This window comes from Gopherus flavomarginatus, chromosome 3 (assembly GCF_025201925.1).
Source record: "Gopherus flavomarginatus isolate rGopFla2 chromosome 3, rGopFla2.mat.asm, whole genome shotgun sequence".
NCBI lineage: Eukaryota > Metazoa > Chordata > Testudines > Testudinidae > Gopherus > Gopherus flavomarginatus.
This window is the reverse complement of record NC_066619.1, coordinates 106068797-106093179: the sequence shown is the minus strand read 5'-3', so window position 1 is coordinate 106093179 and position 24383 is coordinate 106068797. Positions and strand designations below refer to the sequence as shown.

Here is a 24383-nt window from a genome sequence, read left to right as displayed (position 1 = left end):
TTCCTTTTCTCAAATGTTCCTGACATTTTTGAGGGTGAATCAGACTGTAGTTCTTCAAGGTTGGGTTAGAATGTGTAATATGATTTAAAGGTACGCCATCAGCTTGAAATCTAGTCAGTTAAATATAGAGGCATATATTGCTGTGTTCTTTAGTCTGTACCTCACAGAAGTGGGGAAGATAAATATATTAATGATTGTAAGGTGCTCAGTTGCTACGCTGATGCGGGCCATACAAGTACCTAAACTAGACAGTCTCAATCCAATCCCCAGGCTTCCTCATTGCAGGTTACCGGTACTAGGTAAGTTCATGGAGGATAGGTCTATCAATGGCTATTAGCCAGGATGAGCATGGATGGAGTCCCTAGCCTCTGTTTGCCAGAAGCTGGGAATGGGCGATGGGATGGATCACTTGATGATTAGCTGTTCTGTTCATTCCCTCTGGGGCACCTGGCATTGGCCACTGTCGGTAGACAGGATACTGGACTGGATGAACCGTTGGTCTGACCCAGTGTGGCCACTCTTATGTACTATTTGGCAATCTTTTTGGCAGTTATTCTCAGCATAAAGGCCAAGGACCGAGTGGGTCTGGAGACTGAACTATCTTTTCATCCCTAGAGGCCGTCCTTACAGGTAAAAGCAAGATAACCTGCACAGTGCAGAGTAATGATACGTTTGTTCAGTGGGAAGTCATTTCTTCCTGTATGGAGTGCTTGCACAAAGACTATGCATCACTTAAGCCCCAAGAAAGGGTTTATGTAGGATTTAAGAGCCGTGTCAGCCTTGCGCACAGGGGTGAACTGTACTTGCAGGAGATTGTGGTCCCCACAGCCTTTAAATTCATTCTCTCTCTCACTCACGCACACGCACACACACTTTATAAGCATTGGCTCCCTCCCACTTTCCATGGTTATGTGAGCATCCAACATCCCAGAAACAAGTCCAGACTAATAAGAGGCAATCTAAGAATAACTGCTAACTGAAAAATAAAATGAAATAAAAAATGTTGGTTGCTGCAGTTCTGATGGGGAAAAAAGGAGGTTCAGCTCCAGGAAGAGGCAGGTGGCTTCTGAGTGAAAACTGTAACATACTCTCCCCAGGGAGATCAACTCCACAGTTTAGTTCACTTTCCTGCTATAAAGCATATTGATGTTACCAGCTTTCTCCTTCCTGGGCTAGTGTTTTTTAAATTAAGCATTGTTAAAATCTGTACAGCTTGGAATGATGTTTCAGACAATCCTGACACTCTCCTTCATTTCTGCTCTCCTTTCACATAATCTGCCATTGCTGTGCAGTGCTGCTAACCAGGACCACTGCTTACAAACATATGCAGACTGCTTTAATTTAGACACTTGAAAGGGGAGAAAAGGAGTGTAGTTAATGGTCAGCATGGATACAGAAGTGGTCATTTTCAGGGCTTGTGAGTGGATGCCCTTCACTTGTAACTTGGAGCCCAGTCCTGTGTCCACTAGCGTTAATGGGAGTTTTGTTTTTGAGTGATATGGTTTCAGGATTGAACTGAAATGTCTATGAAAGTTAATGCTATTGCAATGCAAGAATTTGCATGGACCTTTACTTTGGATTTGATTCATGTGAGTTTCCACTCCCTGAGGTTCACTTTGAGTTCTTGGTTCAAATTCAGAAATTCAAAGCCAAACTCTCAGAACTGTGACATTTCACCTGGCTTCATGTCAAAACCATGGGTTTTACATGACTTTGTCTTGGAACCAAAAATGGACCTAAGTTTCTGAACCTGGTCTGAGTTTTAAATGTGCAACAAAATCTAAAGTCATGTGAGTTTTGCACCATTTTCTGTTTCATTATGAAAGTCTTGGACAGCTTTGCTATTAATACAAGCTCTTTTTGACCAAATCACATTTTTTTAGGCATCTGAGGATAGCAGGCAACACCATTTGGCCGCTATCAATATATTTCTTCTGCCGTGATTTTGCGTGCAAAATTCCTATTGACTTCAATCAGAGTTCCATGCACAGAACAATGGTGGGACTATAAATTGTGCATGTGTAGGCTCCGGTTTTACTAGTGTTAGAGGATGTTATTTGCCTTTTGAGAGTCGTCTTTAAAAAAAAATGCAACAACTTACCTTTTCCAAAGCTGAACACGGCATTTCAAGAGTCAGTAAATCTGGGATGGGCATGTATAGCATCAGTATCTGCTTTTCCACATTAACTCTTTGCTACCAAACAAGTGACTATATTATTGTGTTTGGCTTCAGTCAGAAATATGAACTGGAATTTTAAAGGGCATGCCCATCTCTAGTTGGTACATCCCTTGCCATTCAGGTAGTCAGGAATTGAGTGGTTTGGTTTTGAAAAATAAAAGCAGAGTTTTGTGCATGTCTGGAAGCATTCTACTGAAATCTCTTCATAAACTCTACTGCAAGCTATGTATTAATCATGACGGTGTTGCCTGGTAGTTCAGTGCCGAAAAATTAACTCGTTAAGAAGAGGCTGCTTTTGAAAATGTTATAATTATTCACCAAAAATGTGTGAACAACATTATTAGGGTTGCAAAGTCAAGCACTCAAAAAATTAGGAAATTGCAAAATTGAGGGTTGCATAAGCAACCTCAGTTTGGTCCCCTTCTGTGTATGCATTGCGATACTATCTTTAATTACGTGATTGCTATCATAATATAGTATAGTGCATAGGCACAAGATGGCCGAATTAAGGTTGTGCAAGCCGTCTAGATTCTGGCATTTCCTTACTTTTGAGTATTTGATTTTGCAACCTTAATGTTCTTTTGTCATAGTGTTTTTACACTTGTGTATTTTCTTAGGTTTTCTTTAAAAAGCAAACTGAAAAAAAAACAGAAATTCCATATACTGATACCCACGTGGCTCACCAGCAGGGCTAGAACCTTTAGATTTTGCCCATTCTCCCTCAAGGTTTACAACATTTGCCCTTTCCCTGTCCATGTTCCCACCCCTGGCTCCTCATCCCAGTCCCATTCTCTTACCCTAGCCAGCCTGAGTCCCCCATTCCTCGCCCAAATCCAAGTCTCACCCCTCTGGACTTCTCTTTCCAGTACTAGCCTCCTTGCCCAGCTAATCTGCTCCACAAACCCTCCAGCTTCCAGTCCAGTCTCTTCGCCCAGCTAGTCTCGATTTTCTTCTTACATCCTGGCTCCTCATCAGATCTGTCTCCCCTTCTCCCTCACCCCCATACACATGCACACATCTCACTAGTTTTCAATCCCAGTCTCCTTGTGATTGACTGTATTCTCCCTTCACAGCTACTCCTCCTTTCCTAGCTTCCCCACTTTTCTTCACATTTCCTTTCCTGACTTCCAGTCCCTGTCAATTTGCCAAGCCACTTCCAGTCTCTCTTCCCCCATCTCCTGCCAGCCTCCAGTCCCAGTATCCTCCCCCAGGCTCCTTATGCTAGTTTCCTCATACACACCTGCTCCCCTTCCCCCAGCCCCATCCCCACCCCTGGTCCAGCTCTTGTCCTGCCCGCAGGAGAGTCATTGAGAGCACTGGCAAGGCCCTCCTGCAACATGGAGGAGAAAACTGCCTCCCTTGAATGCCGAGAGGACAAGAGCTGGACCAGCTGTGGGGAGGCTAGGAGCCAATAGGTAGGTGGGGAGGTATGTGTGACCTGTAATTTTTTTTAAAAAAAAAAGCTTATAAGATGGCAGACTTTCAAGAAGACAGCAAGAGGCCCATCACAAAGGCCACCCACATGGCAAACGTAAGGCCCTTGCTCCAAACCAGAAGGTGCTAGAGCTATTGAAAGAAAAGGTTGCCAGAAGTTTTTAAATGGACAAAACAACTTATTTGCCCTTATTCTTGTTGTCAGCAATGGCTGATCCGTTCTGGCTGAAATTCTCCAGAAAGCTACAGCATGAGGCAGATGCCCAGGAAATTTCTGCCTAAAAACATTTAAAGTTTGGCAAGGTTGTATAAGCCACTGAAAATAAGGTATTATGATGGGAAGTGGCAACCTTACTAATAGGCAGTGATACTGTGCTCTAACAGGTACGTATAATAGGCATCACAGACAGCAGTGAGAAACTGGTCAATATAGCTCTGGTCTGGTAGTTACCTAACTCATTTGTTGAAGGAGCTAAGCAAGCACAACCCTCAGTCGGTATCTGGGGCCCTTTTGAATATGGATAATTGAAATTGCTTTTCTTTAGGTGATGAGGACGTTTTTCTTCATTCTTTGTTTTACAGACCAGCATCTTTACCAGCTGACTTGGTTACCACAACATTGCAGCTATCATCCATGTAAAGCAGGAAATTCTGAAACCAGTTTAAAAACAGATTGTGAATGACAAGAGGTGATGTGGTGCGGGGAGAGATGCTCCTCTGTGGCAAAGTGGCATAAAAATGATTTGCACAGTCCATGTTCCCTTAAGGAATACACGAGGACCTTATTTAAGTAGAATTTATTTTTCTCTGGCAAATTTCTGTTTCTTATGATTTGTGCCCTTTATGGCATGTGTTCTGTATTGACACAGATTAAATTTCTCTCCTGAATGGAACAATGCACAGTTAGAAGGAACGCGATTGTACTAGCAAAAGCCACAAACAGCTTGTGGCAAATAGAGGACTAGCTCTCTTGAGCAGGGTTAACTAAAGGCAGAGCACTCCCTTCAGCTTTGCCATTTTCTCTCTCTCATATTCCTTCCCCTCTTTCTTTCTCTCTCATACTTTCCCTGGACCCTTGGCTTTGTTATTCTGCATGTCTGATTAGCAAGAGCCTGATTGGCTGGCTGCCTGCTCAGAGAGAGATTCCATTCAACTCACCCCCCCACCCACCCACCCTTAGTCAGGAAATGTGAGCAGAGCTGATGGAAGCTGATAGGCAGGGCTGAAGTGTTAGCACCAGTACTGGATGTGACAGCAGGCAGAGAAGCACTTAGCAGCTTATTCAGTGTCCGATTCAGATTGCGGCAAGGATCCAAGCATGGAATGCTGCAGTTGGGCAACTGCTGGCACCCTACTCCTGGCGTCTCTGCTCCTGGTAAATGTCATTTCTTTTATTTAAATACTTAACTGTTGCAGTCAAGAGATCCATTTTTCTAAATCTTTAAGACCCAGGTAAAAAGAAATGATTCTGCAGGTATCAACCCCTCTAACCCAACACAGGTTCTAGGGGTATGTCTACACTGCAATTAAACACTCAAGGGTGGACCGTGTCAGCTGACTTGGACTCTCAGGGCTTGGCTGTGGGGCTTTAAAACTGCTGTGTAGAAGTCGAGGCTCCAGGACACTATGAGGGGTCTTGTAGTATAGGTTGCTCCAGGTAGAACCAAAAGGTTAATGTTGGCATAGGTTATATAAACTGGGGGGAGCGAGGAACTGTGAATGATGGATTGAGTGCTTGGAATTTGGACAACAGCCTTTTTTTCCCCTGTTGAAATCAAACTGTAAAATGTTGTAGTGTTCCTGGAAACTTATGTACTAGGGGGTTGGGCTTTTCTTCTTTTTTAAAAACTATTTTTTCCTCTGTAAATGCAGAGAAACCAGGTACAGCATGTACTGGGACTTCTGCAGCCAGCTCGGATTATCTCTGATAATTACTGTAAGTTATTAGAGAGACAAGTTAGCTCTAAGTTTTGGAAGCAAAATATTGTTCTGTGATCTCAGGTGTACATTACAGATGCAACATTGGTGGTTATTGTTTGGTGGATGTTTATTTTATTCTCTCTCCCAAGGAGACTGATAAGATGCTCTGCAGCTGAACACCATTGCTGTGTTGTTTGATTGAAAGTAAATGTTCCATTGTGACTCATACTTAATTTTATGAGTATGAGCTGCGCGTTTACTCTCCAGAAAGTCTGCAGTGAAAACATTAGTAGTAATGCACACATTTTTAACAGGAGAGTGTCGTGGGCATGCACGTTAGCTGAGCTCATGTGAAGGTTAGATTAATTTGTAAATAGTGATTGAAAGCAAAAACTCTTGGTTTTTTTTAAACATTAATTTACAGCTTTGACTCTAATGCAAAGTGCATATTTTATATACTTAATTACTGAAGAATCATTATTTTATTCCAAAGTTCATTATCTATTTTCAGATCAAACTGAGCTTATATCTTCATATGCTTGTGAATGAAACAAAATGTGCTAATTATTGTATGCTAATGTTAATGTTGATAGCCACAAGAGTATCAGAAACAATATATCCCTATTCAAAATGCATGTTATGGATCTTTGTCAGGTCTCAATAACAGCTATTCACAGATCATTAAATATGAGTTTCCAAAATAATTGTAAATATGAATATCTTCCACAAAAATAATTTTGGTTAAAAAAGGCTCTTTCAAAAATAAAATAAAATGTAAACCACACATTTAGAGAGGCATGCACATGCTCTCCTTAACAAATGAAAAGTTTAGTAGCCTGGCAACTGTTACGCATTATGAGCTAGATCCTGCAGTTCTAACTTAAGGAAAATCAGTAGGAGTTTTTCCTAAGTTAGGACTGAGTAAAAGCTGTAGGATTTGACTCCAGGTTAATACCCCTAGCCTCACCACTTGTACTTACTTCACTCCACTGCTTGTGAATTGTGCACTCAGTCCTTAATTCATGAAAATAAATAGTGCATTCTGCTGCCAACCATTATGCATTATATTTAATACTATACCAGTTTGTGTGATTTTTTTGTGTGTGTCCCCCTCCCCCATCAGAGATTTTTAAAATAAAACTCTTTTTGTGCCTTAAGAATAGTGACATGAAACAAGCAAAAATTTCGTTTTCGGAGTTAGGGCATTTTTGTCTCAGTCCTCACTTAGGCAAATCCCTTATTTGGTTTCATTGAAAGTTTTGACTGAGTAACGACTACAGGATTTTATTTTTATTTTTTGCTTCGCCACTTGGGGCAGCAGAAAAGCTGGAGCCAGCCCTAACTGTGAGAGGTCTTTACTACAGCAGGTAGCCCCATTGACTGTAATGGGACTGCTCCTGGAAGTAAGCAGTTTACATCCAGTAGAACGCCTTCACAGGATCTGTCTCTTAAGTCACTTAGCGCACGTGTTGCTGTGTGTGATGTGTGTGCAGCAAACCCCCCTGAAAGAAAAGCATGCTCAAGGCGAGAGAATGGCTTGGTCTGCATGGGTGCACCAGCAGGGAAGGTTGGCACAGTCCAGATGCAACCCCAGCCCTTGCATTGCTGGTGCTAAAAGAATGGAGGAATCTAGAGCCAGCTGTGGTGCTAGTCTCCCTGCCTCCTCACACCAAGGAGCAGAGCCAGGACAGACCATTAGACCAATTTGCACCCTCTAAAAAGATGTAGCAATTGGTGTTGATGGGTGCAGTCCTCCAGGGTTCTTTAGGGTCAAGTCAGAGCAAAATCCTTTTGACTTCAATGGGATGTTTTCCCTGAGGAAGGACTGCAGGGTCAGGTATTTAACTTGTTAACTGCCCTGGAACAATGCGCCCAGAGTCTGAGTCTGTAAGAGTTAAAGCAGACTTGATACTTAAAGTATATATTTTTCTTCAGACTAAAATGAGATATTTGGGGAATTTTGCTCATTGTCCTACAGACTATTGCATGCTAAGGAAGTTGTAACACACCTCTTTTGAGGGGAAACAAAAATGCGCAGGCATTCTCTTCCAAAGATTTCCCTTTCTATTCATTTAAAAATAAAAACCCATCACAAGCAAACCACAGTGTCTAAGACCAGCCATTGACATGTGTTCATCCAAACCTGAAGTCAAGCACTTCTTGTCAGAAAGGCATTTAATGAAATTTGCATTTGCTCTTTGCTTCTTTTTAGTGGTTTTTAGCTCTCTGGCCTGCTATTGTGGTAATTGTGCAGGAATAACACTAGGAATTATAATAAAGTACATGGGTCTGTAGAATTTCTTTTTTTTCTCTCTGCATTATACGTTATACATGGAAACTAGTCAAGCACAATAGTCCATTCCTTTCAGGTTCTCTGGCACTCGACTCCTCTATTATCTAACTTGATCTGTCTTGGATGACTATAAGCACAATTAGTCTGTGAACTGAATGTTAAATGCCTTGTTTACAGCTGAATGTAGAAAGCTTGACTCTGTCATTCCTCTTCATGTGCAGAGATGTCTGTCTATCACTTGTATGTATGCCCATCTGTTTCTGTGTTTATAGCTGTACAAGGATGGATTGTCCAGCCTGGACTCCAAAACTGCACATGTACACTTTATATGCACTCTCATGTGTGTGGGTAAACTGGCATTTGAACGTTCCAACTGGGTAGTGGCATGCTGAACTACACAGTTTGTACATACAAATGCAGGCTTTATTCATGCAAATGAGGTGCACTCAAAACTTTGCAGAGTTTTGGCATTTGAAAACCTAGCCAGTACACTTTAAATCTGAATGTTTCACATCTATATACACAACATACCATTTTCTTTATATGAATGGCCAAGTCACTAGTAAGTGTGTCTAATATGTCAGTTTCTTGATATCGTGTTCTAGAGTTTCATGTCTAGACTCGCTTTGCTGAACTTTTCCAGGTTGCTTTTCCAAGTATATCATTTACTGTCCCTCCATTCACTGAGGGCAAGGATTTGTGGGAACTGCTGTAATCAGATGAACTGAGTTAGTGGTGGGATTTTGTTCTTTGGGCCCAAAACTTACTCAGGCAAAATACCCATGTGGACCTGAATAAAGACTATTAGGCTAGCTCAGTGGTGTCACTAGTCTCTTGAGGATTAGGGGCTGGGTTCTTCGGGTGGTTTTCTATCTTTAGCATAATTCTTACGCCTGATGAGAGAAAATAAAAAAGACCAGGCAATAAAACACCTTAAAGAATCTGGAGCCTGGAACATATTCAGCCATAATCATGTTGGTCCAGAAACTGTGTATTAACTGAATGAACTAGTCAATCAATAATTAACTTAATGGACTAATCAATTAGTGTAATGCTTGAACAGTCCACTCACCAGGATGAAATAAGAAACTTTTTGAGGAGAATTCTACATAATATATGCTTTCATTTAAAGAAGTCTCTAGCTCTTATGGTTGTGAAGATAGCCATCCAAATGTGAACCAGGGCTATCTGGTTCAATGCTATCTGTCTGAGACTGCAGACAGCTGCATTGCTTCTGCTGCTGCTCTTAGCTGCTTTCTCAGCTGTACAGTCTGTTGGCAGCAGTGAAGCTGATTTAAAGAAAGAAAAAATCAAATCAATTTCACTCTGCTACGGCATTGAGCATTAGCAGAGGCCGGCACAGAAACAGAGGTTGGGAGAGGGATAAAGTAGCAAGGTCATCCCCATAGCAACAATCAGGAAGCCGATGCAGGGGTAGAGTAGTGAAGACACTTCCCATCAGTTGCTGCAACCTGTGTGCTCTGGGAACAGAGAGCAGCAGAAAGAGAATGTTCCATCTTTCTTTTGGTAGCTAGTGAGAGTTGAGGAGGAAGCCGTCAAATGTATCTAAAAGCTAGTAGACAGATTAGAGTCATCAAAATAGGGCTGAGGGACAGCACCCGGCTAGGAATCGCAACACCTTCCCCTTTTCTAGTAGTTGTAGAGGAGAGCAGTTGGCTTCTCACATGGCCATTGCTTTGGTCAGTGGGAATCATCTTTCATATGAGTTGCTGGCTACTAGGTTTAGTCCTTTAGGTTTTAGGTGTCTGGTAACATTTCCAAACACTGTGTGTGGGGGTGCAAGCATGGGCATGGGGTGCGGAGGAAGAGAGAGTGATATGGGTTAAGTTAGAAAAAGGCAGTACAATATAGAGAGGATACAGAAAATATGGGAGGAGGTAGAAAATATGATGTAGGAAAAGTGAGAGTGAGCAAATAAAAAGAATACAGTGCAAGGAGAGAGAAGGAAAAGAAGAAATAGGCGAGACGATAAATCATGAAAAGACACACTGTGATCTATTAGAGATTCCAGCCCATCTCTGCTTAATGATGGAGAAAGCTTTGCAAAGGGTAGTTAGTGATGAGTAAGACTTTATTTGGGTGGTTGGTGATGACCAATGCTTGTCCCAACCTGAATCTTTTGAGATATCATCCCCTCTTCTGGTTTGCTCCCTTCTGACAGGAGTTCCAAGATTCCACTGTATATCAGAGCTTGGGAGATTTGCTGTTGAGGTGCTGGCGGCCCAGCAGAGAAACTGCTGCACCTGCTGAGATCTCCATCTTTATCAGTGAAGTTAGAGATGTCTTGGATGGACAGCAGAGAGAGAAAGGACTCTGGAACAAATCCAGACCTTAAAACAAAATACTGGGTTTTTATCCGGGATTGGGCTAAACTTTGGTTAAACCCACACATGAAGGAGTTGAGGGGAGAGTTAGAAGCCTCCTTGTGGAGCAATGTTAATCATTGTGCTACCTCTCTGCATGGGTGGAAATTTCACCTATATGATCAAAACATGATGTTGCAAATACATTTTGATATCTCTGAAAATTGGGGGATATTACCTGTCCCCATACACACACCCCAGCATCAAGAAGGTTGGCTTTTTTGCAGAGGAACTTGGCAGATGTAATGCCCGTATGTTCTTACTCCTTGACTTTCACCTTGAAGTTTTGGGTTTGGGAAACCTTAAAAGTTCAAACAAAGCCTCAGCTAAAGCCACCTAGCATTGCTAGTTTCTGCTAAAACCCATGAAAAATTCACTGAGTGTCACGTAGTTTCCACCCAAATATATACCCTATTCCAGGTTTTCTCCAACTTGCACAGCAGGCCTGAGGTTTTCCGTTTGTAATAAAATCTGAGGCTATGTGTTGCTTTGGACTGCACTATGGAAATCTAACATAGCTTCTGTATCCAGTTACCTGTGAAGAAGTAGTTACATATTCATTCTGGAGGAACACATCCAGAAGAGGATTCTTGTGGGGATTATGTTGTGCTGGAAAGATTGAATGCCATTTAATGGTGCTGCAATGTCATTCTCAAATGCTTCACCTTCCTATCAAGAATGAGAGAGAAAACTCTGCACATAGGTATAATTGCAGTGTGTCCCATGACCGGACATGGTTAGTTGGTGTTTAAACGACTGCACATCTCTACACAAGCTGCAAATATTATACTCAAAGTAGTGATGCCAAAACTAAATGGACATTTGTAAATGTGGTGCTAGCCGAAAACTGATTGTCAGCTGGTGTAAATCAGTTTACTTCCCTTCACTTCAATGGTGCTATGCTGATTAATACCAGCTTAGGATCTGGGCCTAAGTATCTTCTTAAAATACCTATGTCAAATGAGCATTGACATGTGTAGCATGTCCACATAGTAGAGAGTATCCATTTTTAAAAAGTGATCACTCACAATTACCATGATTTGTATACTGTGTAGTGTTAGATTGTGAATCGTCTTATTGTGGAGACATTTTATTTCATAGAACAACTTGTCTGTAAGTCGGGGGTTCATCATAACCTGAACTTCACAGGCCCCCTGCAATCCATTGAAACAATCTGGAACTTTCCTTCTATTTCACTATCCATTGTCGTTTCACAGTATCAGACTTCACTGTACCCAGATTGTGCTGCATTTCTCAGAAATGGATAAACACTTTTATTTCCTTTTAAACACACTGGTTAGAATTTCCTTTCACGTGTGAGCAGCCTCTCTCGCCTGCCAGATACAGACGTTGTCCCAATTTCTTGTAAAAATAACCAAAATAGTTGTGGTGAAATCGGAAGGCATTATGGACGGGTGACCGGGGAAAAAGGAGAGAAAGCAGTGTATGTAGCATGTGAGATTTATTCTGCTTATGAGGCAAGCATCTGCAGAACCCTCTAATAGTTTCACCACCTGTGAATTATTTGGATACATCTCATAAGCGGGTTCCTTTTTCTATTTGCATAGAGAAATAAGTGGTATATACCCTGATTCTACAGTACATTAATTTTCACAGTTTCCATTTTCATCTTCATTGGTCTTACAGAATTTCTTCTATGGCTTCAACTGTTCCTTAGAATGGTGCTCTAGGCTTTTCGCCTTTCTGGGATTTCCTTTACAGCAAGTTCAACAGAGGGTGTCAGGACAGAGGGGTAGGGGTATGTGATAAAGTAAGACATCCTAGAATACATTCCAAGAACACTAAAGAAATGAGACAGGAAATTATATGCAACATATAATAAATTTAAACTATCCCATAAAATAAATACAAGTCATTTTGCTTCCACACGAAGGTATCCTAGGGGTGTCAGATTTCCCCTCCCTACATAGTTGGATATAATTTTTGTTTCCATTTGAAGTCTGCCAGAGTATTGTTCAAATCCTGTGTTGTATCAATAGAGCCAGAAATGAAAAGGAATAAAGGAAGCAATAAGGACTCCCACTGCTCTGGTACTGAAATGAGAGTGGAGAATTTTATTTATTTATTTATTTATTTAAATCTTTCTTTCATCCACCTGTTAAAACCATCTGTCATTGAGGGCTCATATATAACTCCCTGATATGCATGCCCTGCCCTGCCTTTCTTTTTCATTTCAGTATGGATGGGTTATGATTATAATTGTATTTTGGATGTGATGTTTTATAGTTACTGTAACTTTAAAAAAAACAAGAGGAAAATTTCAAGTCTGCGTGATATCAACGTGTTCCTTAAATATCTAGCCCAGGCAGCAATTTTCAAAGAAGAAATAGCTGAGCTAGTGATTTAAAAGAGGAAAGGGGGAGATGGAAACTTCTTACCAAAGATTTATATCAAAAGTGAGTAGAACACATAGGAGAACAGTTTCTTATGAAAAACAGTTTGATTCCAATGTGTGGATGACTTTTTTTTTGAGAGAGCGAGAGAGAGAGCAAATATATATTTTTCCACATGTGGTATCAGAGGGAACTCGTAAGGACAGCTATAATTAATATCCTGGTACTTATGTGGGTTTTACCTCTCTATTTCTGTTATTCAATTTAAATAAAATCTCTGCTACTCATGGCAAACCTTGCTTTGCTTGGTATATATAAACTAATAATGAGATAAGGTGTATTTTCCATCTTTAAAAAATACAGACACCAATATGAGGTCAACATACCTATGTTTTACAATGATTTAAGAGGGAAAAAATGTAGTAGACAAACTCCAAGATTTATAGTAGTTCGTTTGTGTTCTGTGTGCATCCCCCTCCCTTTTTTATTTTAATTCTGATGTGGGAACTTGAGCTTAGATCATGCATTTATTTTTAATTTCTTTTTATTTTTTTACATAAACACATGCCTTTCCCTTTTTTGGCTCTGGTAGGGCTAAAGTTCTGAACCCTCTGAATGGCCCATCGTCATTAAAATAAATACAGATATGAGTCCATGAGGTAACTGTGAGTGATGGGAGACGCTCAAAAGATTGGGAGGTTTGGTTTATTTTGGATAAGCCCCAAAATTGTGGCTGCTTATCTGAAGTTATACAAATCTTTGAAGATCTCTCTCCCCACTCCAAAACATTTTCCACCTACTGTCCAGAGATCTCCCTATTTCTCTTCCATCCTGTTGTAACACCCACTTGGGGTATGTCCACACTATCCGCCGTATTGGTGGGTAGCGATCGATCTGTCGGGGATCCATTTATCACGTCTTGTCTAGACGCGATAAATCGAGCCCCGAACGCACTCCCGTCAACTCCGGAACTCCACCAGGGTGAAAGGCGGAAGTGGAATCGACAGGGGAGCTGCAGCCGTTGATCCCGCACCATTAGGATGGGAGGTAAGTCGAAATAAGATACGTCAACTTCAGCTATGCTATTCCAGTAGCTGAAGTTGCATATCTTACATTGACCTCCCCCACCCAGTGTAGACCAGGCCTTAGTGTAGCACTCTATTTTTAGCTGAGACAGTACAGGATCATGCTTTTAGGCCCTGAGATCTCAGGTTCTGCTGCTGATGACTCGTGTGAGTGTGGGGGGTGGGGAGGGGGTTACAGATAGTAACCCATACAGGGATTTGAGTGGGGTGAAACTATAAAGCTCAGGATGAGCTTCCTTAGCCAGGTGGAAGTCTATAACCCACACCAACTCAGTGTGAAATTCTCTCTCCCTCTAGGGATGGCTGAGCCACAGATTAAAGTAGATGTGTCTGTTACACTTCTATTCCCTGGTTTTCCACTCTTTCTGCCAACCATCAACCAGCCTCCATGTGATCACCCTTCTTTTATCTCCATACCTGCTATTCAGGCCCTGACTCCCATCTCATGGACTTGTGACCCCATCTACCTCTTATTATATTACCTGGAAAGCAGATACGACAGCCTTCGCTCTCTTTCAAATTTAATATCAAATCAGAGGCCTTCACAGGGTGTATTGTGCACTTCTGATATGGAAGGCATAGAGTATGCGAGACCTAGCATTTGAGGTCTGCTGTGTTTTCCTCTCTCTCAATGACCTCTCTTCTGACTCCCTGGCACAGTGAAATGCTCCATTGTAGCTTGTTGCTAGCTGTATCTTCACAGCTTGTGGTGTCCATATTGAAAGTTTTCAAGTCCCTTTTGCAAACATCCTTGAACCCAAGCATAGGTCACTATTGGTCTCTCAAGTTCCCCATGCATGAGATCGTTTAGAATGCATCCATCATCTGTCCCGCACAGATGACCAAGTCAATGGAGACATCTGTTTTAGAATAGGGATAAGATGTGGCAATTTTGATTTTTCAAGTACTTTGATATCAGGAACTTTTGTTTCCCACTTGATATTTAGAATACAATGGAGGCAGCAGGTGTATAAAGTGGTGTTGAGTGTCCTCTCATGCCTGCGGTAGGTGGTCCAGATCTTGCCACCATACAGTAGTGTGCTCAGAAAATACATCTGGTAAATCCATATCTTGGGTGTTCAGTGTTAGTTTTCTGCTATCCCATACGTGCTCGGTCAGTAGACTGACTATGACGGCCACCTTTCCAATGTGAGAATTAAGCTCATCATCTAGAGATAAGTTATCCAATGCAGCTGATCCCAGATAGCAAAACTTTGTCCACAATGCCTAGTGTGGTCTAGCTATTGAAATTTCTGGTGCAGTCAACACAACTTGTGCCATAATCATTGCCTTCTTTAGACTGATGGGTAGTCCAAATTCATCACAAGCTAGCACAAAGCTACTGCAAGTTTGCTGGAGCTCCTCTTCACAGTGTGTGAGGAGCATTTCATCATTTGGGAAAAAAAGTTCTCTTATTTGCAGATGTCTGACTTTGCTTTTTGTTGTTAGTCATGACGCGTTTTCCATCTGATCTTATATGGAGATGGATGCATTCAATGCTAGATGGAAAAAGCATGGAAAAGCAGCACAGAGAATATACTGGAGAGTGTTTCTGCCAAAACATATCCCTATTTGACACCACTGCAGATTTCAGAGCTGTCAGATTGCTCACCATTAATATTGGGCTAGCTTTCATGCCATTGTGGAAGGATCAAGGCAGACTGAGAAGGACTTGCGGGGCAACCAGTTCTCTCTAGCAGTTGAAAAAGACTTTTTCTGCTGACAAGGTCAGAAGCCTTTGCAAGACCCATGAAGGCCATGAAGAGAGGTTTTCCTTGTTCTTGACACTTTTTTCTGGCCTCAGTGTGAAGACTATGCTGATAGTTGATCTATTGGCATGCAAACCAAACTGACTTTCTGGATACACATGTTCAGAAAGAACTTAGTCTTTTGAGAATGACCCATCTCAGTCTTACTAGAAAGACTAAGAAGAGAAATTCCTCTGGATTGATTGCAACAACTACCATCTCCTTCGATACAGCATTAGGATGATGACATCCTTTAAGTCTTGTGATACACCACCTTCCCTCCAGGAGGCAAGCAAGACATTGTGAGGATGTTTAAATGCAACCTGTCATTCTTGTTTCAGTACTTCATTTGGAATTCTATCTTTTCCTGTAGTCTTTCCTGTTAGGGATGTGGTTGTCTTTTCAAGTTCATTTATACATGGATGGTTCTTGATCACGTTTCTTCAATAGTGTGTAGCCTGGTGATCGCATTTAGTGCTGCTTCAGAAACTATGGTTTCACATTAATAGAGTTTATGATATTGTTCCATTCAGCATTGCATCTGTTTGCTTCTGTCATAAACAGATAGATAGTTAAGGGTTAATAGAACAAAAGTACTTCATGTCTCTTTTGCCTGTAAAGGGTTAACAAGTTCAGTGAGCCTGGCTGTCACCTGACCAGAGGACCAATCAGGGGACAGGATACTTTCAAATCTTGAGGGAGGGGAAGTTTTTGTGTGTGCTGTTAGTTTTTGGTGGTTGTTCTCTCTGGGTTCTCAGAGGGACCAGACGTGCAACCAGGTTTCTCTCCAATCTCTTTGATACAGTCTCTTATATGTCCAGAATAGTGAGTACTAGGTAGATAAGGCGAGTTAGGCTTATGATTGTTTTCTTTATTTGCAAATGTGTATTTGGCTGGAAGGAGTTCAAATTTGTATTTTGCTGAAAGGATTTTAATTTGTACTTGTATACTTAGGCTGGGAGGGTATTCCCAGTATCTATAGCTGAAAGACCCTGTAACATATTCCATCTTAAATTTACAAAGATAATTTTTACTGTTTTTCCCTCTTTAATTAAAAGCTTTTCTTGTTTAAGAACCTGATTGTTTTTTTATTCTGGTGAGACCCCAGGGGACGGGTCTGGATCCACCAGGGAATTGGTGGGGAGGAAGGAGGGAAGGAGGGGAGAGAGGTTATTTTCTCTCTGTGTTAGGATTACTTTCTCTCTCAGGGAAAGTCTGGGAGGGGGAGAGAGAAGGAGGGGGGAAGGTGGATTTTTCTCTCTATTTTAAGATTCAAGGAGTTTGAATCACAGTGATCTTCCAGGGTAACCCAGGGAGGGGAAGCCTGGGAGAGGCAACAGTGAGGGAAAGGGTTTACTTTCCTTGTCCCCGGGCAAGGTTTTGAGGGGACCAGAGTGTACCGGGCACTGGAATTCCTGGTTGGTGGCAGCGCTACAAGTACTGAGCTGGTAATTGAGCTTAGAGGAACCTCATCTTTTGGACTCTAAGGTTCAGAGTGAGGGTTTATACCATGACAGCTTCTATCAATAATATTGTCTCCATTAAGAGATTTGAATGAGGCAGTCTTCTTGACTGAGCCTCCTATTGATTTCTTGATTCCATCATACATCTTACATCTCTATTCTCAAAGGATGTTTGTGCCTTCTCACGCAGATTGATCCAGTGTGACTGAATGTATTGCCTCCTGTTCATGGTAATGTGCTCTTAGCCACTCTGAGGTTAACATGTGTCTCAGGAGTGGGGTTCATTGTGTGGTGGTGCTATGCCGTGCATTTTGCTTCAATAACTGGAAGTATTTCATCAGGATATGCTGCAAACCAGTCTTTGTCTTGTAAAGTCTTTTTACCAAAAACAAAGGTTACCCCTAGATGAATATTCATTCTGAGTTTGTTCCATGCTGCATCGGTGTTCAGAGGGGGTGCAATCAGTGGTTTAGCTTCCCTGAGATTCATAGTGAATTGGTGATACCTTCTTTGGTCATCTTTTGTGTTGATGTTTAATGTATGAGCAACTTCTTTGTTTGGCATGATGAAATTTCCATGGTGAAAGTTTTTTATTTTGCAGCATACAAGCACATGCTCTGTGCAGTAGTCTACACTGTGAAAAACAATGAGTATGGAGAACATCCTGTACATAGTTCTATGGGTGACAAATCCATTTGGTACCACTGTCCAGATCTAGGGTTTCTCTGTGAGACTTTCCAGTGGTGAACCTCTTGGAATTAGGTTCTGGTAATGTGAGTGTAGAGCTCCAGTAGTCTTTGCCCATTATAAGCCATTTTTTTTTCCACTTCATGGTGGCCTATATATAGTAGCAACATCCAGTGATCTGAGCTGACTCTAGCATTGAAATCTCCCAGTAGACAGAATTGATCACACAAAGGTAGCTTACTGACAATGCTGCAGAAGTGCTGCTAGAACAGTTCTTTCTCTTGAGAGATGAAGGAAAGTGGGGAGGCATATGTACTGATGATGGCAAAACCACCTGTTGTAGATATTCTTAGTTATATGATACATTCTGATGTTGCAATGGGACATTCAACCATGGATGCTAATGAGTTTTTGACTGCAAAATCCATCCTGTGTTGTAAGTCTTGTTTGCTTTTTCCACACCAGAAGGTGTAATGCATCTTGCATCAAGAGCCTGTGTCAGCTAGTCCGGTTTCAGAGAGAACGGCTACATTGATGTCAAGCTTCTTCAGCTCTCTGTTGGTGATGGTGTCATTCACCTCCTCTAGAACATTTGACATACCAACGAGCAACCTTTTGGCATTCATGCTTAAGCAGAAAAAAGAAAAGGAGGTAGAGACTTTCCTTCAGACCAAAGCCCTCACCTGAGCCCTCGGCACTAAGGACTGTGCCCAAAAGTTGGAGACCAAAATGTTTGGAAGCCAGCACAGTTGCAGTAGCTGATGTAGAGCACAAATGAGTTACAGGGCCAACTGCCTGATGTTTTCTCCAGAGCTGACTTAGTTCAGAGTTTTCATCCCCATCCTTTGTTCAATCAAGAGCTAGCTGTAAGGCAGCAACGCCAGATGGAGTTATTCCTCTGTGTCTATTGTTTTTCACTCCAGTGGGTGTCTGGCATACTCCACATAGTTCAGTGAATGGTGGGTTTCCTTGTTTAGTTGCTGAGCACCCAACCCGTGGCAGGTTATAATCAGTTATGTGGTACCAGTAACAGGCCTTACATGCCTGATCTGACCTGTGCATAATTAAGTCTGTCAGAATTACCCACTTCTGTGCTATTTACAGTGAGTTCAGTTGCCCGTTGTTGTTGTTCTCATTGTTCCTCTGTCCACTTGTCTCTGTCCTTTCGGTTGTGAGCTTCTTGGAGCAGCTTCCCTTCTTGAGTTTCTGGAAAGCACCTAACACATAAGCTACCATAAACAATAATTTAATTTACTCATTACTCTGCCTGTCTATGCTCCTCCTTTGCCTCTCCCTTCCCCCTCAGTGTCTTCTAAATGGAATGTGAACCCAAAAGGTTGGAGTTTAAGATGAACTTTTAAACCCAGCAATGTTTGGATGGGTTCAGAATTCTGCAAAAATGATTTCACCCATACTGAAAGTGAACCAGTCAACGCCTTAGAACAGTTCTGATTTAATTAGAAAACAAGGCTGACACTGAGCCAGCTTGTACTCTTCTCTCTATTGGATCACCCATGTCTGGTGTTGACACTTGTACAGAGTGACTAAAATACGGGAGAGTATTGTAACTTTCATCTGTGTGAGAGCTCTCTCTCTCTCATTCTCACTCGTGTTGCCCCAGTGGTGTCTATTTTTGGTGGTTAAGCAGAATGAGTGTGTGACTGATTTTATAAGGCATTATTATAACATATTATGGTGAGCGTAGTGTGCCACATATTGAAGTAATACGGTGTCAGCGCCATACTTTGCTAACCTCCCTCTCTCTTCCCCCCCCACCAGCATGGCTGCTGCTCTTTAAAGGGGAACAAGTCAGCTCACCTTTGGCACATTTTTCCTGGGATACGAACATCAGTCCAGCTGTGGGAAATGGTTATTTGGATCTTAAGGAAATTTTTTTTTAACTTATTGCTGTGGACTAGTGCATGCATTGTAAACCATGAAGGGATACATTTTTGAAGTGCTGTGTGGCAGTATAGCCACATGGCAAATGTTCAGGCAATGGGACTTTTATGAGGATAAGCCAATGAGCATAACACAGACAATGTACTCCCTTCAGCCACCTCCCGTTAAATATTGTTCTGCATATTGAGCTGCTGAATAAGTAGAGGAAGTAAATGTGTGTGTGTCCACCCATTCTTATGGTTAAAGTCATCCTGTGTTAAGGACCTTGGTGCTCAGAGGGTGGCTTTGGTCTTAATACTAATTAATAACAGTCAAGATTTTGTCCAGATGTTCCTGCCTGGCAGATCTTCACTGCTCCTGTGCTGAAGGAGAGAGGATCGGCCACCTCGGCAGCACCTTTCCACTCCTCCTTTTCATGGCCTGGCATCTATCGGGGGAGCCCCTAATATCACAACTCCATTTGACCTCCACTGCCAGGAGCCAGGGGCTGCTGGGACTGGTGCAGGTCTGCCAAGTCTTTTCCACTGGGGGAAGGGGGAATCTCTGTCCCACATTGACACAAGCAGAACATTCAGGGGAGACCTTTGCCAGGGGATTCTCATAGAGATTTCCTCCTCTGAATTGCCTCTCCCTGTTCTGCAGGAGGGATGATCCAAACCAATAATAATAAAGGCTAAAATAAAAATCATCTAGGAATAACTAGGCATCTTCTGTTTAGAAAATTTTAACACATTCATAGCAGAGCACAAACCTTGTCCTCTTAGAAAATGGGCTTATGGGACAATGTACTTGCACAAAATAGCCAGTTGCCCCTTGCACCCCCAGCACATGCCCTCCGTGCCTCTGCTGTGGAGCCTCCCTTGTGGATCAGAGAGAGCCTACTGGAGGTGTCCTGTACCAGGGTATTCCACAGGGGGGACTTGTGATCCCTTTGCCCGAGTTAAGCTGATGCTAAAGGAAACACAGCTGAGCAGTGGATTTTCCAGGCCGAATAACGCTAATGGCTGCTGAGCATTGTTGTGCACTGAACTAGTGCTGTATTAGTGGCACGTTGGCAAATGGGAGAAAACTACAGCTGACCAGGAAGTGGAAGACCCACAAGGCAAGCAGACTATGATGACTTCTATCTCTAAGAACTGACACCCATCACTGTTACTGTCAATGTTACCAAGGAAGAAAGGAGAGCAGCAGAATACGGACCCTGGACTTCAGAAAAGGAGACTTCGACTCCCTCAGGGAACTGATGGGCAGGATCCCGTGGGAGAATAACATGAGGGGGAAAGGAGTCTAGGAGAGCTGGCTGTATTTTAAAGAATCCTTATTGAGGTTGCAGAAACAAACCATGCCGATGTATGGAAAGAATAGTAAACATGGCAGGTGACCGGCTTTGATTTACAGCAAAATCTTTGCTGATCTTAAACACAAAAATGAAGCTTACAAGAAGTGGAAGATGGGACAAATGACCGGGGAGGAAGATAAAAATATTGCTCAGGCATGCAGGAGTGAAATCTGGAAGGCCAAATCACACTTGGAGTTGCGACTAGCAAGAGATGTTACGAGTAACAAGAAGAGTTTCTTCAGGTATGTTAGCAACAAGAAGATGGTCAAGGAAAGTGTGGGCCCCTTACTGAACGAGAGAGGTAAACTAGTGACAGAGGATGTACAAAAAGCTAATGTACTCAATGCTTGTTTTTGCCTCCATCTTCATGAACAAGGTCGGCTACCAGATTACTACACTGGGCAGCACAGTAAGGGGTGGAGGTGACCAACGCTCTGTGGAGAAAGAAGTGGTTCAGGACTATTTAGAAAAGCTGGATGAGCACAAGTCCATGGGGCTGGATGCACTGCATCTGAGGGTGCTAAAGGAGTTGGCAGATGTGGTTGCAGAGCCATTGGCCATTATCTTTGAAAACTCAAGGCGATTGGGGGAGGTCCCGGATGACTGGGAAAAAGGCTAATGTAGTGCCCATCTTTAAAATAGGGAAGAAGGAGGATCTGGGAAACTACAGGCCAGTCAGCCTCACCTCAGTCCCTGGAAAAATCATGGAGCAGGTCCTCAAGAAATCAATTCTGAAGCACTTAGAGGAGAGGAAAGTGATCAAGAACAGTCAGCATGGATTCACCAAGGGCAAGTCATGCCTGACTAACCTAATTGCCTTCTATGATGAGATAACTGGCTCTGTGGATGAGGGGAAAGCAGTGGACGTGTTATTCCTTGACTTTAGCAAAGCTTTTGATACGGTCTCCCCCAGTATTCTTGCCAGCAAGTTAAAGTAGTATGGGCTGGATGAATGGACTATAAGGTGGACAGAAAGCTGGCTAGATCATTGGACTCAATGGGTAGTGATCAATGGCTCGATGTCTAGTTGGCAGCTGGTATCAAGCGGAGTGCCCCAAGGGTTGGTCTGGGGCCGGTTTTGTTCAATATCTTCATTAATGATCTGGAGGATGGCGTGGATTGCACCCTCAGCAAGTTTGCAGATGACACTAAACTGGGAGGCTTGGTAGATACACTGGAGGGTAGGGATACGATACAGAGGGCCTAGACAAATTAGAGGATTGGGCCAAAAGAAATCTGATGAGGTTCAACAAGGACAAGTACAGAGTCCTGCACTTAAGATAGAAGAATCCCATGCACTGCTACAGGCTAGGGGCCAAGCCACTAGGCAGCAGTGCTGCAGAAAAGGACCTAGAGGTTAGTGGACAAGAAGCTGGATATGAGTCAACAGTGTGCCCTTGTTGCCAAGAAGGCTAACGGCATTTGGGGCTGTATAAGTAGGAGCATTGCCAGCAGATGAAGGGACGTGATTGTTCCCTTCTATTCAGCATTGGTGAGTCCTCATCTGGAGTACTGTGTCCAGTTTTGGGCCCCACACTACAAGAAGGATGTGGAAAAATTGGAAAGAGTCCAGCAGAGGGCAACAAAAATGTTTGAGGCTGGAGCGCATGACTTATGAGGAGAGGCTGAGGGAACTGGAATTATTTAGTCTGCAGAAGAGAAGAATGAGGGGGTATTTGATAGCTGCTTTCAACTACCTGAAAGTGGGTTCCAGAGAGGATGGATCTAGACGGTTCTCCGTGGTACCAGATGACAGAACAAGGAGTAATGGTCTCAAGCTGCAGTTAGAGAGGTTTAGATTGGATATTAAGAAAATCTTTTTCACTAGGAAGGTGGTGAAGCACTGGAATGGGTTTACCTAGGGAGGTGGTGGAATCTCCTTCCTTTGAGGTTTTTAAGGTCAGGCTTGACAAAGCTCTGGCTGGGATGATTTAGTTGGTGATGGTCCTGCTTTGAGCAGGGGGTTTGACTAGATGACCTCGTAAGATCCCTTCCAACCCTGATATTCTGTGATTCCTTCCATGGTACTTGCCAGAAAACAAAGTACTTTCAGGAGTTTATGTAGTTTTCTAAGCAGCAACATCCTTTTGATTAGGCAATATACAGTAAATCATACCTCCTCTAACAGAGTGGTTGTCATGAAGCAACCCCATGTGTGGGCTTTTAACAACAACAGTGGACAGCTAACTGTTTACTTTTTAAAGTAAAACTTCTGTGCCGGCAATACTCCCTTTGTATTCAGTAGCTTTGTATGTGCAAGGAGCCAAAAATCAAGCTCTTACAGTTTGTACGGCTCCTTTGAAAGTTGGCAGGCTGGCAACTCTGAAAACTGTAGTCTTCTATTTAGCCTTAGATGAGAAACAGTAGGGGGAACAGAAATTCAAACAACCCCACACCACTTCCCCATCCTTCCGTCCTGACCTGAAGGAAGCACCTCTGGAGTAAGAGACTAGTTCAGACTTCACACCCATTCAGTCCTTGCAACTCCACTGAGTTTGCCATCAGAGGGTCACCCGTTGTGGTGGTATTGGTTTCCATGAAATGGGCATGTGTCCTTTAGAAGCTGGACTGAGACCACTAATGCATTTCACAGAAGAGCCTGGTGATTCTTGATAACCACTATGCTCCCTGCTGTGATGAGGTATGCAGAATGGTAACATATTCTTTGGTACAGCTGATGTACCTCAATATTGTGGTACTGTATCAGACAGTGTACAACTCTTTTTGTCCCTAAATATATTAAGCATGTGCTCTGGTCACTGGAAACATTGTTAGAATATTTGATTCATGAGATTTCCAGAGATAATAGCCCCGAAAGTTCCAACAGCTAGTCAGAAATGCCTTAGCAGCTAACTTTCTGTTTGACAGTAATTATCAATGTTAATTCAACTGGCTGTGAAGTTATCGTCTAGCTTTGCCTTCTGTCAAAAAACAGAGATTTCCAAGCAATTTCCTAGCTGAGCTTTAATGAAGCTGTCACCTTGGATGGAACACAAGAAAGATGCACAATATTTTGCAAGTGAAAATTTGTAAAACAATGGGGAAAATTTTGAATTTTTTATTCCTTACAAAAGGATGAGGTCACTTATCCCATCTCCTAACATAATGCACCTAGATAAGCCCTGAGTGCAGTTACTTCTTTACACACTAGAGACAGCATCATTATACTGTAGCAAATGCCTGACCTGTCAGACATACCTGAAGAATAAGAAACACCAACAATTGCAAAAGAGAAAGGATACACAGCCTGGCAGAAACCCACATAGGGATATAACTGTGTGTGTCTGGTGGGAGGGAGGGCTTTGTATAGAGAAAATATTCTTTTCTGTTACTGGCTTCATTTCTGCAGTATCAAAAGACAAGTTTGGGCAATGGCTTCAGAGGAGCCTTGCGTCCTGTCACTGACAGATCATCATGTCCCCAAACAGTGGGGCTGTGATAAGAGCCAGATGATCTGAATTTCCTAACCAAAACCAGCAGCAATTGTCATCGGGGAAATAGCTGTGACTCAGATTCCACATCAGCATCCTCATCCATCAATGGGTTTATGGCATTTTCAATGGGTCGTGTTACTGGTTCATCTCTAGAACTCGCT

The 24383-nt window shown here is 42.4% G+C and overlaps 1 protein-coding gene across 5 annotated transcripts in view; it reads left to right on the top strand.

Moving 5' to 3' along the window:
- The window catches only part of ADAMTSL1 (ADAMTS like 1), a 703248-nt gene that overhangs the window by 424085 nt on the left and 254780 nt on the right, over nt 1-24383 (top strand). The window contains exon 1 of one of the 5 annotated variants that reach the window (XR_007773164.1): nt 4837-4988. The exons of the other annotated variants lie outside the window; for them this stretch is intronic. The gene's annotated coding sequence lies outside the window, so the exon portion shown is untranslated. Of the gene's footprint in view, nt 1-4836; nt 4989-24383 lie in introns of those variants that run through there. 5 annotated transcript variants of the gene reach the window in all.